The sequence below is a fragment of the Furipterus horrens genome, unplaced genomic scaffold (assembly GCF_987537825.1).
Source record: "Furipterus horrens unplaced genomic scaffold, mFurHor1.1.pri manual_scaffold_6, whole genome shotgun sequence".
Taxonomy (NCBI): domain Eukaryota; kingdom Metazoa; phylum Chordata; class Mammalia; order Chiroptera; family Furipteridae; genus Furipterus; species Furipterus horrens.
The window spans coordinates 158,905,471-158,918,674 of record NW_028327176.1 but is presented as its reverse complement, the minus strand read 5'-3'; the positions used below and the strand labels follow the sequence as shown (position 1 = coordinate 158,918,674).

Sequence of the window (13,204 nt, the reverse complement as noted above, 5' to 3'; positions counted from 1 at the left end):
TCCTTTATTTTAATCATACTATTTAACTTCAGTTTCCCAAGTTTTAAATCTTTCTGGTTGAATGTATGGGCTCTGTCCAGAAAAAGTCTGGCAGTCGTTAATATAACTTTATGATTTGCATGACATTGATGTAACCTGGCAGCCAAGGAAGAGTGGACCGGAATGTACATGTGTGAACAATGAGGACTTCACTGTACTAGTCAGTGGGGGTGGTAGATGCCATTGAGAGAGCATGTGTACTGTGTGGCCGCCACATTCAAAATGACCGAGTAAGTAGAGCAATGAATCTGCATCAAAATTTGCATTAAGTTTTAACATTCCTCTGTGGAAACTATTTGGATGATTCAAAAGGCTTTCAGGGACCATGCAATGACTGCAGTGCAAATAAAAGTGTGGCACGATCACTTCAAAGATGGTCTAGAATCTGTGGAAAGTGATCCATGTTCTGGAAGACCCGCAACAAGCAGAACACCTGTGTACAGGCTGCAATCAACAAAGATCAGCAGCTGACAGTGTGAAAACTGGAACCTGATCTGGGGATTCCAAAACTACTGTGTCCAAGATTTTGATGCAGGATCTTGGCATGAAACTTGTGGCAAAATTCGTTCCTCAGCTTTGCTACCAGAGTAGAGGGAACTTTGTGCTACAGTTCATAATGACTTGATTCATACTGCTACCAATGAACCAGATTTCCTCAAACAAGTCATAACCAGAGAGGAATTGTGGGTCTACAGCTATGATCCAGAAATGAAGGCCCAGTCATCCTAATGGAAGTCACCTGGTTCTCCACACCCAAAAAAGGCATGGCAAAGTTGCAGCAAGATCAAGACCATGTTTCGAACAGTGGAAGAGACCCTGGGAGAACTCTGTGAGGTTGCAAGGTGCCTACTTTAAAGAGGACTGAGGTGTCATTGTCCTATGTGCAATGTTTCTTGTATCTTGTATCTTCAATAAATTGTGCTCTTTTTCATATTACATGGATGGATACTTTATGGACAGACCTGGTATATTCCTTAAGATTTTATTTAGCATGTTCAAATGGCCAGGGTTTGGTGGGGAGCATAAGTAGAAGTGTTTGGGCTCCAGAGACTCATAAAATTTTTAGTCCTTTGGTCATATTTAGACATATAACTGGCTTCTTTATCTATACATTACTATCTTTAAAAGCAGCTGGATTAAAGAAATTTTCCTAGCTTTGTGATTTTTTTTTTTCTTCTTTCTAGTAGCTGAATGAGGTGGGTGAAGGGAATCAGAAGGTACGACTGTTCCCACTTACTCACCTCTTTTTGTTTCTCAGCCCGCATAGATTTGACTCTGGCTCTAGAACTTTGTCCGGACTGCACATCTTGCTCATTTTAAGATTACTTATAGCTTTATAATGATGAATCAAGTGGATTCTTCTCCTTTTAATTCTCATTTTTCTGTAACTATCAGCAGCATTTGGTATAGTAGACCATTTCTTTAGTGTGAAAGTTCTTATCTCTTTCTTTGCTCCTGTGAAAGTACACACTCCTGTGGCTGCCGTTCCTTGTCTTTGCATTCTCTCAGCAAGCTCTAAACATGGGTCTCCTTAGTATTAGTCCTAAGCCCACTTTGTGTTTTTACAGTAGTCCCTCTTATCCACAACAGCCTCCCTGTGGATGTCTAAACTGTAAATAGTACTGAACTCTATATATATACTATGTTTTTTTAATATATACATATATAACTTGACCCATTCTCTTCAGCATATCCACATTGCAAGCATCAATACGGATGCACTTTGGGGCCATTATTAAGGAAAATAAGGGTTACGTGAACACAAGCGCTGCAGTGCTGCTGCAGTCGATCTGATAACCCAGATGGCTGCTGAGTGACTAATGTGTGAGTAGCTCTATACAGCATGGATATGCGGGATAAAGGAATGATTGATGACTTGGGTGGTTTGGGGTGAGAGTTTATCATCCTACTCAGAATAGAGTACAATTTCAAACTTATGAATTGTTTCTTTCTGCAGTTTTCCATTTAATATTTTCAGATCACAGTTGGCCACAGGTAATGAAATCATGGAAAGCAAAATCACAGAGAAGAGGGAACTACTGTGTACACTCTGCCTCTAGTTCATCCACTTACAGATTTGCCTTTAAGTGTCATCTGTATGTCAGTGGATATCCCACAAACTTGACATGTGTCTAAAACTGAACTCTTGACACACCTTCCACAAAAAAAAAACAAAAAAACAAAAAAACAAAATGAATCTCTTAAGTGGCCCAACCATCTGTATAATTATTTAATCCTAAGAGTTATCTTAACTTTTCTTCTTTGTTTTCCATTGGTTAATTTGTTTGAAGAAATTAACCAATGCAGGAAACTAATTATAACTAAGTAAAATTCCTACTAATTCTGAAAGTGACATTATTAACTTAAAGGAAAATCATTGTAGATGCTTTTTTATGTATATATATACACAGGATAAATATAGAGAAATAATTTTTTATGAAAACAATCATAATTTTAAATTCTTTTTTGCATTGTTATATATATTATATATATATTTTATTGTTTATGCTGTTACAGTCGTCCTAATTTTACCCCCTTTGCTCTCCTCTCCCAAGCCGCCCGCAACTCCCTCAGGCAATCCCCATGCAGTTGTCCTCGTCTGTGGGTCATGAATTATAGTATATGTTCCTTGGTTAATCTCTGCCCCTTCTCTTAGCTAGTCCCCACTTCCCTCCTCCCCTCTTATAGCGGTCAGTCTGTTCTGTGTTTCTATGCCTCTGATTCTATTTTACTCATTACTTTATTTTGTTTATTAGATTCTACATGTAAGTGAGATCATATGGTATTTGTATAATTTTAAACTTAACCGAATTTTATATGAAAGAGAAGAAACTCAAGTGACACAGAAGAAATTGCTGAATTTCAGATGACTTTTTTATACCAGAGGCTTCCCTATAATTAAGAAAATATTATATAAAACATTTCAAGTGGTTTGAGCTTTTAGTTCACTTTTAGACAATAATGATTGACTCTCTGGTATGAAAGATGAGGCCATTAATGCTATCATTGGACTGCCACCTTCCCTGTCCCTACCTGTGTTAGAAGGATGCTCTGCCTTTTCCTGACCTGCCTTCATGACTCAGAGATACTATTATTTTTCTCTGTCCAGGAGGAAGTTTAGGTTAATCTGGGTTACTTGGTGTAGTGATATAAGATATGCAGTACTTACTGTGTATGACTGCAGAATAAGACTTATAATTTTTTAGTTTACTCCTCTGCTTTATTTACGTTGCAATATTTATTGAACACTAGTATGCTTTGTGCTAGATATGGGGGATGTAAATGACAGTAAGCTGTGGTGCTCATTCTCCTTAACCTCACTACCTAGTGAGAAACCGCATATTAGGAAAATGAAAAAAACGTGAGGTAATTGATGCAGAAAAGAAACACACTCACCCTTCCTGTTTCAATAATTGTCTATTTCAGAATCCTTTATGTGGCTTTCAAGGAGCTGCATAATATATCTCCATCTTTCCTGTGCACATTATTTTCTTCCTCTTCTCAGCCTGGACAATGCTCTGAGGAGGTTAGACTGCTTACTTCCCTCAAGCACAGTGTTTATTATAGCCTCTGTACTTGTTTTTCATGACTTGAATATTGCCTTCACTTTTGTATTCTTACACAAATTTGGCTCATCCTTCAAGGCCAAGGTTGCTTTATGAATTACTTCCTTTGTGACTTATTATCGCAACTCTTATCTTGTGTTTACCGCATGTCCTCTGCCTTCATGGTCCTTCCCACAGACTTTATATTTATTTCTCCCTGAGACTAAAACTTAAACATCTGGAAGGAGTATCATTTTCCTTGACTTTTATGTCCACCACATTGCGAAGTACTTTTTGGTTATTGGTTCACATTTATTTGCTAAATCTATTGATTGAATAGGAGTTTATTGAAACTTTTTTTTAAAAAGAAAGCTGTACATTTATTGAAAACTTTGGGTGTAAATTATTTTTTTGAACACATTGTCTTCTAAGGATGCCAAATACAGCACAATGGCTTTCTTACTCTCTATAATTCTATAGTTGACCTAACCTTATATTAGTTTCAGGCATACAACATACAATTAGCAACTTTTAAATATATGCTATGGGTCTGCTGCATGGGCAACAGCAGACCCTCCATATCACCCTGCCCAGGCTCTGTAGCTTCAGCTCCACTGGAGAGGACACTCCAGCGTCATCGCAAGATGTCGATTCAACACGGGAGGAGACAGTTACCGTGTCACTCCCGAGTCGGACTGCACAGCCATTCTCGGCGGTGCAGATAGACTCTTAGGAAGCTACACCATCGTCTCTCTAGACGGATGGCTGCCGACGAAATATATGCTATGGGATTATTAACTATACTCACCATGCGGTATTACATCTCGATGTCTTACTTATTTTGTAACTAGAAGTTTGTACCTTCTGTTTCCCTTCTCCCACGTCACTCAGCCCCACCAGTCTGTTTTCTGTATCTATGTGATCGTTTTTATTTTTATTTTAGATTCCATGTAAGGTGAGATTATATGGTGTTTGTCCTTCTCTGTCTGACTGACTTAATATAATGCCTTTAAGTTTCATCCATGTTTTGCAGCTGGCAATATTTTATTTTGTACTGCTGAATAATAGTCCATTGTATATATTTATTTTCTTTATCTATTTAGCCATAGATGGATATTCTGGTTGCTTCTCTATCTTGGCTATTGCAAATAACGCTGCAGTGAACATGGGCAGGGTTGCATCTATCTTTTTTGAATTAGTGTTTTCATTTTCTTGGGATAAATACCCAAAAGTGGAATTGCTGCATCATATGGTAGTTCTGTTTCTAATTTTTCTGAGGAACCTCCATACAATTTTCTGAAGTGGCTGCATCAATTTACATTACCACCAACAGTGCACAGGAGTTTCCTTTTCTTCGCATCCTTGACAGCACTTGTCATTTCTTGTCTTTTTGATAATAGTCATTTTAACAGCTGTGATGGGGTATCTTATTGTGCTTCTGATTTACATTTCCCTGCTGAGCAGGGATGTTGAACATCTTTTCATGTACACATTGGTCATCTGTACATCTCTCTGGAAAAAATGTCTATTTAGATCCTCTGCCTATTCATTAATCAGGTTGTTTGTATTTTTACTATTGAGTTGTATGAGTTCATATATTTTGGATATTAACTTCTTATCATATATATGATTTGGAAATATTTTTAACCATTCAGTAGGTTGCCTATTCATTTTGTTGATTTCCCTGCAGCACAGCAGTTTTTTAGTTTGATGTAGTCCCACTTTATTTTTGCTTTTGTTGCCTTTGGATTGGTGCAGATACCCTGGAAACTTTTGATTCTGCTCAAGGATTAGTAGTTTGAGATTTTCTTAACTATATTTCAGTTAGGGGAATATTATGCTCTTTCCTATAATATTTTATTTCAGTATAAAAACTGTATATCTCATGGAGAAATATTACATTCACTATTAATAGTTTTTATCAAACTGCAAATAAAATTTTAGTTACAGACTGTAGAATTGTTTATTAACAACTTAAATTTATGAAGTAATTTTTAATTAAATTTAAATATTAAAATTTAATATTATTAAAAAATGTTAAATATAGATCTCCTAAAATCTATTTCTAATACATTTGAAACCCTGATGTTGTCTATTTATTGTTAATTTTCTTCACAGCAGAGCTCAAGAATATATACTCACAGAACTGCCTTTAAAATTGATCACTTGTTCTTTCAGTTGTTTTACATTTATCATGTAGACTTTATACACAGTATGGTGAGCAGGTTTATGCATAAGTATCTTCTTTATAAAAAATCTGACCTATAAGATGACTTTAAGAGAAAAATTAGTAAGTATTATTTGTTTATCTCTTTAGAAATGTTCTGGTTATTTTAACAAACATAGACAATCATTAGTATTTTATCACAATAAATGATCAAATTATTTATTTCCAGTGACCCAGATACTAATTAAACTTAAATATGACTAACATTACTAATGAGAAATAATTTGAAAATCATCTCTGGTAATCTTTTTTAATATCAGAAATTAGAATATAATCTGACTATAAAGCCATCTACATTTTGGGTTTTGTATGCACACAAACATGCAGACCTACCTATACATACACATATCCAAAGTCTACTTTTACTCTATTAATTTAATTTGAAGAAAATAATCAAATGACCTACTACTAATTGAAGACATCAGTAACTGATTTAAAATTCTTCCTTAATCAACAGGTTCCTGTTTATATGATTAGAAAATAATGAAAACAATACTACTCACTATCCTACCTCTTAAAGAGATCCACAGTTAGCCCCTTTATGCCCATATTTTTTCACCCTTTAGCTGACATATTTTTTTTGAACAACAGGAATTTCATTGTTTTAAATAGTCCTTTTTTTACTTATTTAAAATTATCCTTTATTCTTATAAATATTCATCTATACCATAATTTTAAAAGACTGAATAATATTTCAGTAAATATAGGCTATTTAAATTTTTTATTATACATCTCCATAATTCTATGCCTGTAATTATTTCTTTATAACAAATCCTTAGAAATGGACTTGCAAAGTTAAAGAGTAGGCAATTTTCAGCCATTACGTATTTCTATCTGCCCTCTTTTTATGGCTTATTTTACTTGAATTCTCTGTGACATTTTATATTCTACTCAATATTGATACTTTAAAAAAATACTTGTTTATTCACTCAGAAAACATTTATTGAATTTCTACTAAGTGCTACACTGCTATATGCAGCCTATTTTGAGGATTATGTGGCATTTTTTCTTTATTTTTGGATTCCTTTTTGTCAGTTGTCCTTTTCTGGTTCTTTTTCTCTACTAATCTACCTTTTCAATTGAATTCTCTTCTAGTGTATGTCTTCAGTCCTTTTTCCCATTTTTCCCCCTACAATGGCTTTGGTTATCTTTTACTGACTAGTCCTGTACCTGTGTATCTATCCCTAAGTTTTCCCTTAACCATATGTCCAAATTTTATCGAGCATTTGGATCTGCATACCAGGCAATTTATGCCAACTCAGTATGTACCAATTGTAGACTCTGTGTACATTTACAGAAGTCCAAACTAACCTCCACCTTCAGGAGATCTCAGAGCACTTTCTCACATGAAGATAAGAATTTCGTTCAAGAGCAAGTGCGCAGGCCCTCCATAGCCCCTGCTCACGTCTGTTGCTCACACAGTCTTTTGTTACCAAACTGATATTGTTCCTCTTTTCTCTTCAGATCTGATCCTATGTGTTTCAGAAACTTGAAGTTCTAGTTTGGGGGGTGTGGTTAATTTCTATGTTAATTCATGTCCCATTCTTGGTTTTGACCATCAGCCAGGTAATTGGGCATTGCATTTCTGCTAGCTAGTTTGTATGTGCTGATCAGAGGACATCTTTTGTATTAGTTTATTATGTTGTTTTATTAAGTGAGATACATACACAACGTTCATGCTTGATTAAGTTTGTGAAAGTATGACATTGAATTTAAGGGGATACATACATCAAAATATTTAGAATATGAGTAGAAATGAGATGTGTTAACTCAGTCTATTCAAGGGAGAAATATTAGGAAAAAGGGGCAGGGTAAAGAGAAGGGGCTTGTGACTGCAGACATGATGCAAACAAAGAATGTGCTTGGAATTCCTAAGACTGACCATTCTGATACCCTGGACAAGTGCCCACCTGTGCGCATTAATGATATGATAATATTTAATAAGTGATATATAAAGTATGCAGTAATTAAGAACAGAGTTTCTATTCTTTTGGTGGTGAGATTTGATTTAGGTTGTTAGAATAAATACCCTTGGGGTATCCACCATATTCAAGGTGCATTACAAAACAAGTGAAAGAATTAGTCCTGAATTTCAGAGATTGTTTTATTCCTTCAAGTAGTTCAAATGAATATTCACATAAATTTGACACTGATTTTCATTTCTAGAAGTTAATTGTAATACCGAGATGTTTAATTGGATTTTAAGAATAAGTTTCTATATACCATGCATTAAAGATACAAATCTTTTAAATGTATGAATATTTTAATGGATATTAATGGCATTATCTATTCAAATGCCTCAATCTCTGATTTGAAGTTCTAAAATTCAGAAAAAGATTTTAAAAGATAAACTTTTATACTGTATTTTCTATCTACATCCAAATTTTCCTGAAATAATGTGAGACTTTATAGTTCTTACTTAAACTGAAGGATTCGAATGTAAATATCTTTTGCTAAAGAAATATTAATATGCTTGATTATGAGGTACTGCTCCAGACTCCCATCTGTACTGTATTTTGTTGCTGAATGCTTAAAAATTCTAAATTCTTTGTCCTGAGGTTTACAGGCATGGAATTACAGACCCTTACATCATGACTTTGCAATTGTTAAATCACTTAAGAGGGAAGGGGTTGGGAGATGGGGAAGGGAAAAAGAAATAAATTATACAGTGTGTGGTATTTCAAAATCTAGTTTTGCAGTGATGTAAAATGCCCATTTCCAGACTAGATTGGGAGTCTCCTTTTGCATCTGAGGCAAAACAATATCTGTATCTTCCTGTTGCTATTGGGCCGAAGGCTCAACTGCAGAACTCTTAGCATCCTGGCTCACTCAGGGCGTATGGGCTTCCCTTAAGTCAGCACTGACAAGGAACCTCGTAGGGGGCTCACGACCATGGTCAGTGTAAGCTGGTGGACCCCATATTCTGACCAGTTGATAATAAAAACAATCTGGCCCCAGACTGTTCTTTTGCTTATAACTAAATTATGTTATTTGTTCTTGTTGGTACATGTTCAAAGATACATTGATATTTCCTGGGGAGCATCAATAATTTATGCAGCTGTCTGTGGTATTACAGTGATAAATTGGATGTTTGTAAATTATTTGGGGTTATGCAATGTAACATGTTAGCATTTTTCCAGTGCATAAGAAGCCCTTAATTATATATTTATATTATATAATATATGTAAAAGATATAACTATATCATAAATTTATAGGGTAAATATATCAAGGTTAAAATTGATTATCTCATAAGAGCAGTGACATTATATTAATGTTTAATATAAAATCCTGCAAATCTTAGTAGTTGGGTTACCCTGGTTAACAATTCTTTGTCCTGCATGAGTATATTTTGATTGTTTTTTCCATTCAGAATATTTCCATTTTTGTAACTCAGTAATGCTAATTTCCTGTGGTTGAACCTAAATCCTTTACCCAGAGGAATTTCATTTTAAGTTTCTAATCTGAACAAGATAAATTCATTTGAAATGCCCAATTCATGTTTAACATTTTTTATAACTTTTACTCAAAAATATTTTTCTTTATGACAGAAATTAAATCATACTGATTTAGATTCATTACATTAGAGATAAAATTTAATTAGGTGAAAAGAACTTTTTAAAAGAAAATTCAGAGCTTAGAAAACAAATATTTGTTTTACCTATATGAGCAAAAGCAAAGAACTAAGTAAAGGTTCAGATTCTTTGTGGTTTAAATGTACTTTTCACTGCCAGCACAGAGTCGATATTTATCTTTTTTTTTGACAGAACAGCTAGACAAGATATCAGTTTGTGGCTTATGTGATATCTACCACATGGTTAAAAAGCCAAATGGTATGGGATGGTTTTTAGGAATGAAGAATAATCCTCCACCCATCCCTCCCTACTCACAAGTCCCACTTCTTAGGGGCTGCTACTTTCAACTCCTTCACTTCTTTTCATATTCGACTCCAGGTTTTTATATAATGTGCTTGTACTATATCATATCTTGATTTTTAAACACTATCTCTTGTCTTTAGAGATTTATTAATAGAAGCTAAGAATTTATATTTCCTGAGCTCTTCCTCTTTGTCTGCTCCATAGTTTAATCACAATCTTGATGAAAGCCCTATTGAAAGTTTGCAGTATTTCCTGAGGCAGATTAAGGTCGGTTGAGGCCTCGGGCACAGAAGAAAATATTGGGCCCCTTAAAAAAAAGAGAGAAGCAGGGAAAATAAATACATGTTAACCATATTTTTAAATAAATTAAAAATTGCACATATGAAACCAAACTTGGTGTCATTCGAAAAAAGTATAAAGTTGGGGTTTTGCTGGGCCCTTCAGAAGTTGTGGCCCAGGGCGCGCACCCGGTGCACCTGCCGTTAAATCTGCCTCTGAGTATTTCATCTTATAAACGTTATTCACTTATTGGGGAAGTAGTATATTGTGACTGTATTTTCTTTTTCTTTATTTTCTTCTGAAATTAAATTTGCATTATTTTGTTCATTTGCTTTATTTTCTGTGTTTCTATTGATGTATCCTTAGACTATCCTAAAACATATACTGCTACCTCTGCTGCTGCATAACACTTACACAATGCTTATTATGTCTTTTGGACTGGTATTATTTTTACACTTAAGTCACTTATTTCAGAATAGTTCTATGAAATAGCTATTTTTCTTATCTCCACTTTTACAAGTTGACTCACCTGAGCCAGAGAAGTTAAGCCAATTGCTTAAGGTAACACAGCTAGTAAATGGTGAAGCTGGTGTTTGAAACTGGATATTCTGGTTCCTGAGAATATAACATCTGACCCATACATTGTACTGATTCATGAGATAAACACCAAAGTGGCTTACAATCATTCTTTCTAATTATGTCTCAAGGTTTTTATATTCTTGAGGTTAGGGGCCATGTCCCATTTTTATTTCTGAAAACATAAACACTCAATAACCTAGGGACATCTCTTACTGTTTTTTCTTGTATTACCTCCTGTTGTTCCATTTTGTACTGGAGGCTCCTTTGGTCCTATGTATTAGCCTTGGAATTTCCCTTTTCCATCCTGGGAATTGCTTTTGTCTTCTGAGTTGGATCCTTTTTACCTGGGATCAGATTTCCTATTTCTTGGTTTACACCATCGTTTTGATGGAGATACTGTCTCAGTAAGGAAGGTTTGTTGGGATGAAAGTTTTGGAGACAAATATTGGTTGGAGATTTTCACAATATAATTTCGGGAGCTACAGAACAAATGGTTGAAATATAATGTAGTAGCAGCACAGGAAAGCTAAGACCCAAGGCGGCAATGGGAGGAGGTTCAGAAGCAACTTTCTGCATATCACAGTTTTCTAAAAGCACTAGGAATTAGGGGCACTGGAGAATGGAGATAAAAGTAGAAGATTAAGGGAAAGGCTAAGCTTTTCTTTTTCTTCGTCTTCTATTATACTTGTCCCAACTCCCCCATCACTTGCTCTACACTGCCCCCCCAATAGTCAGCCCCCCACCCTGTTGTCCTTGTCCATGGGTCATATATACTAGTTCTTTGACTAGACCCTTCCTTCCCCCTCCCCCCCCCCTCCTCCCTCCCCTCTGGTCACTGTCAGGCTGTTCCTTGTTTCCATGCCTCTGGTTCTATTTTGCTCATTTGTTTTGTTCATTAGGTTCCTATTATAGGTGTGATAACATGGTATTTGTCTTTTGCTGCCTGGTTTATAAGATTTTTAAAATAGGGTTAGTTCAGTTGGTAAGATTCAGATATGCCCTTATATTCCCTGTACTCTTACCCCACTCAGCTGCTATTGTGATTATGATCTTCCAAAACATAGAGTTATACATGCACAGAACTTCACCATCAAGTCCGAATAGCATTTGTAAGAAGACTAAACTGGCCCTGAGGACACAAGTAAATTGGATGAACATATGGCATATGCATTCAAAACACACACTTTTTTTGCTGATGGAAGCTTTCTTTAACTAGGTGACCAGGGAAGAAGAAAATGTTAAATCTAGTTTATAGATGATACTGTGAGATGCCAGCACTTGGTACAATTGGACTACTGTAACGTTATAACTTTTCAGAGAGGGAAAATCTTGAAGTTGCATATTTATTTATTTCCTTTGTCTAGTAGGTAAATTTAATCTAGTTTTAACTGTATCCTGAGAAAGACACATACACACAAACATGTGAAATTTGCCTGTATATCTTTACATTAATTTATTTTAAATTATTTTTAATATGTTATCTCTGTTCATAAAAAAACCCAAAAAACCATACCATTAAAAATTTATGTAGTTTACACATGAGTTTGAATTCACCTTGGATAATTGTTTACTTTCTTTGGAATACTATTTGATATAACCAGCTTGCTTATATGTGAAGTAAACAGCGGAATCTTTTTTTCATAACTTTGGGAAATTTGGTTTGGGGGCAACAAAAATTCACCTTCACAATGTGTTGCTTATAAGTGTAATAATATATAATCTTGAGATATGTTTTTCTGATTATTTTTCTAGGTTAGTGGTTATAAATTAATCTACACACCTCTGTTCATGTTGTAAACCTAGCCTTAGTATTTTATGGTTAGGCTAAAGAAATAAAATAATCTTACTCAAGTGGCTTTTTCTTTCATGTTTACTCTAGCTGCTAGCTTATACAAACATGCTGGTATAATTAATGAGTCATTAAGATCTGTTTATTAGATGATTACATAATTTAGTGGTAAATGGCAGTAGTTCTTACAGATTCTTACAAGAATCTCTATGCATAATTATTAAAGTATGCATTCTTTTATTAGTATTTTGAATTTGTTGAATATACATTTATATTTCTTAAGGGTATAATGATATACATTTTCCTATTACCTACCCTAATATAGCACTTAAATTTTTAAATGAAATATTAAAAATATAAACATTGTATAAAATATAAACATACAGCTTAACAAATTGTTGTAAAATAAATGTCCACATAATGCCAATCAAGTAAACAAAGAGAATTAGCACTATGCATTTGTTTGATCTTGACTTCTTTCCTTGTCCCCTGTGGTAACCACAATTTTGACTTTTATGGTATTTAGTGTTTATTTTTACTACCTAGTTATGTATTCCTAAACTATATTTTAATTTTGCTGTTTTTTGTACTTTATATTATTGGTACCATTAACTGTATGTATATCCTTTCATGTTTGATCTTTTCTGTATAGCCTTTTCTAAGATTAATATTGCATGCATTTCAGTTAATTTATTTTCATTGCTATATAATATTTCATGGTATGAATATACCATGTTTTGTTTATGCTATTAATGGACATTTGAGTTATGTTCAGTTTTCTAGTATTGGCTGTAATTAACAACTCTGATACACATAGAACATTAGCTAAATATTTTTTGCATACAGACATACATATATAATTTTTTAGTG

General features: G+C 34.4%; 1 protein-coding gene across 1 annotated transcript in view; it reads left to right on the top strand.

Annotated features, from left to right (window-relative positions):
- The window catches only part of TBC1D32 (TBC1 domain family member 32), a 168,495-nt gene that overhangs the window by 79,306 nt on the left and 75,985 nt on the right, over positions 1-13,204 (top strand). The window lies entirely within an intron of this gene.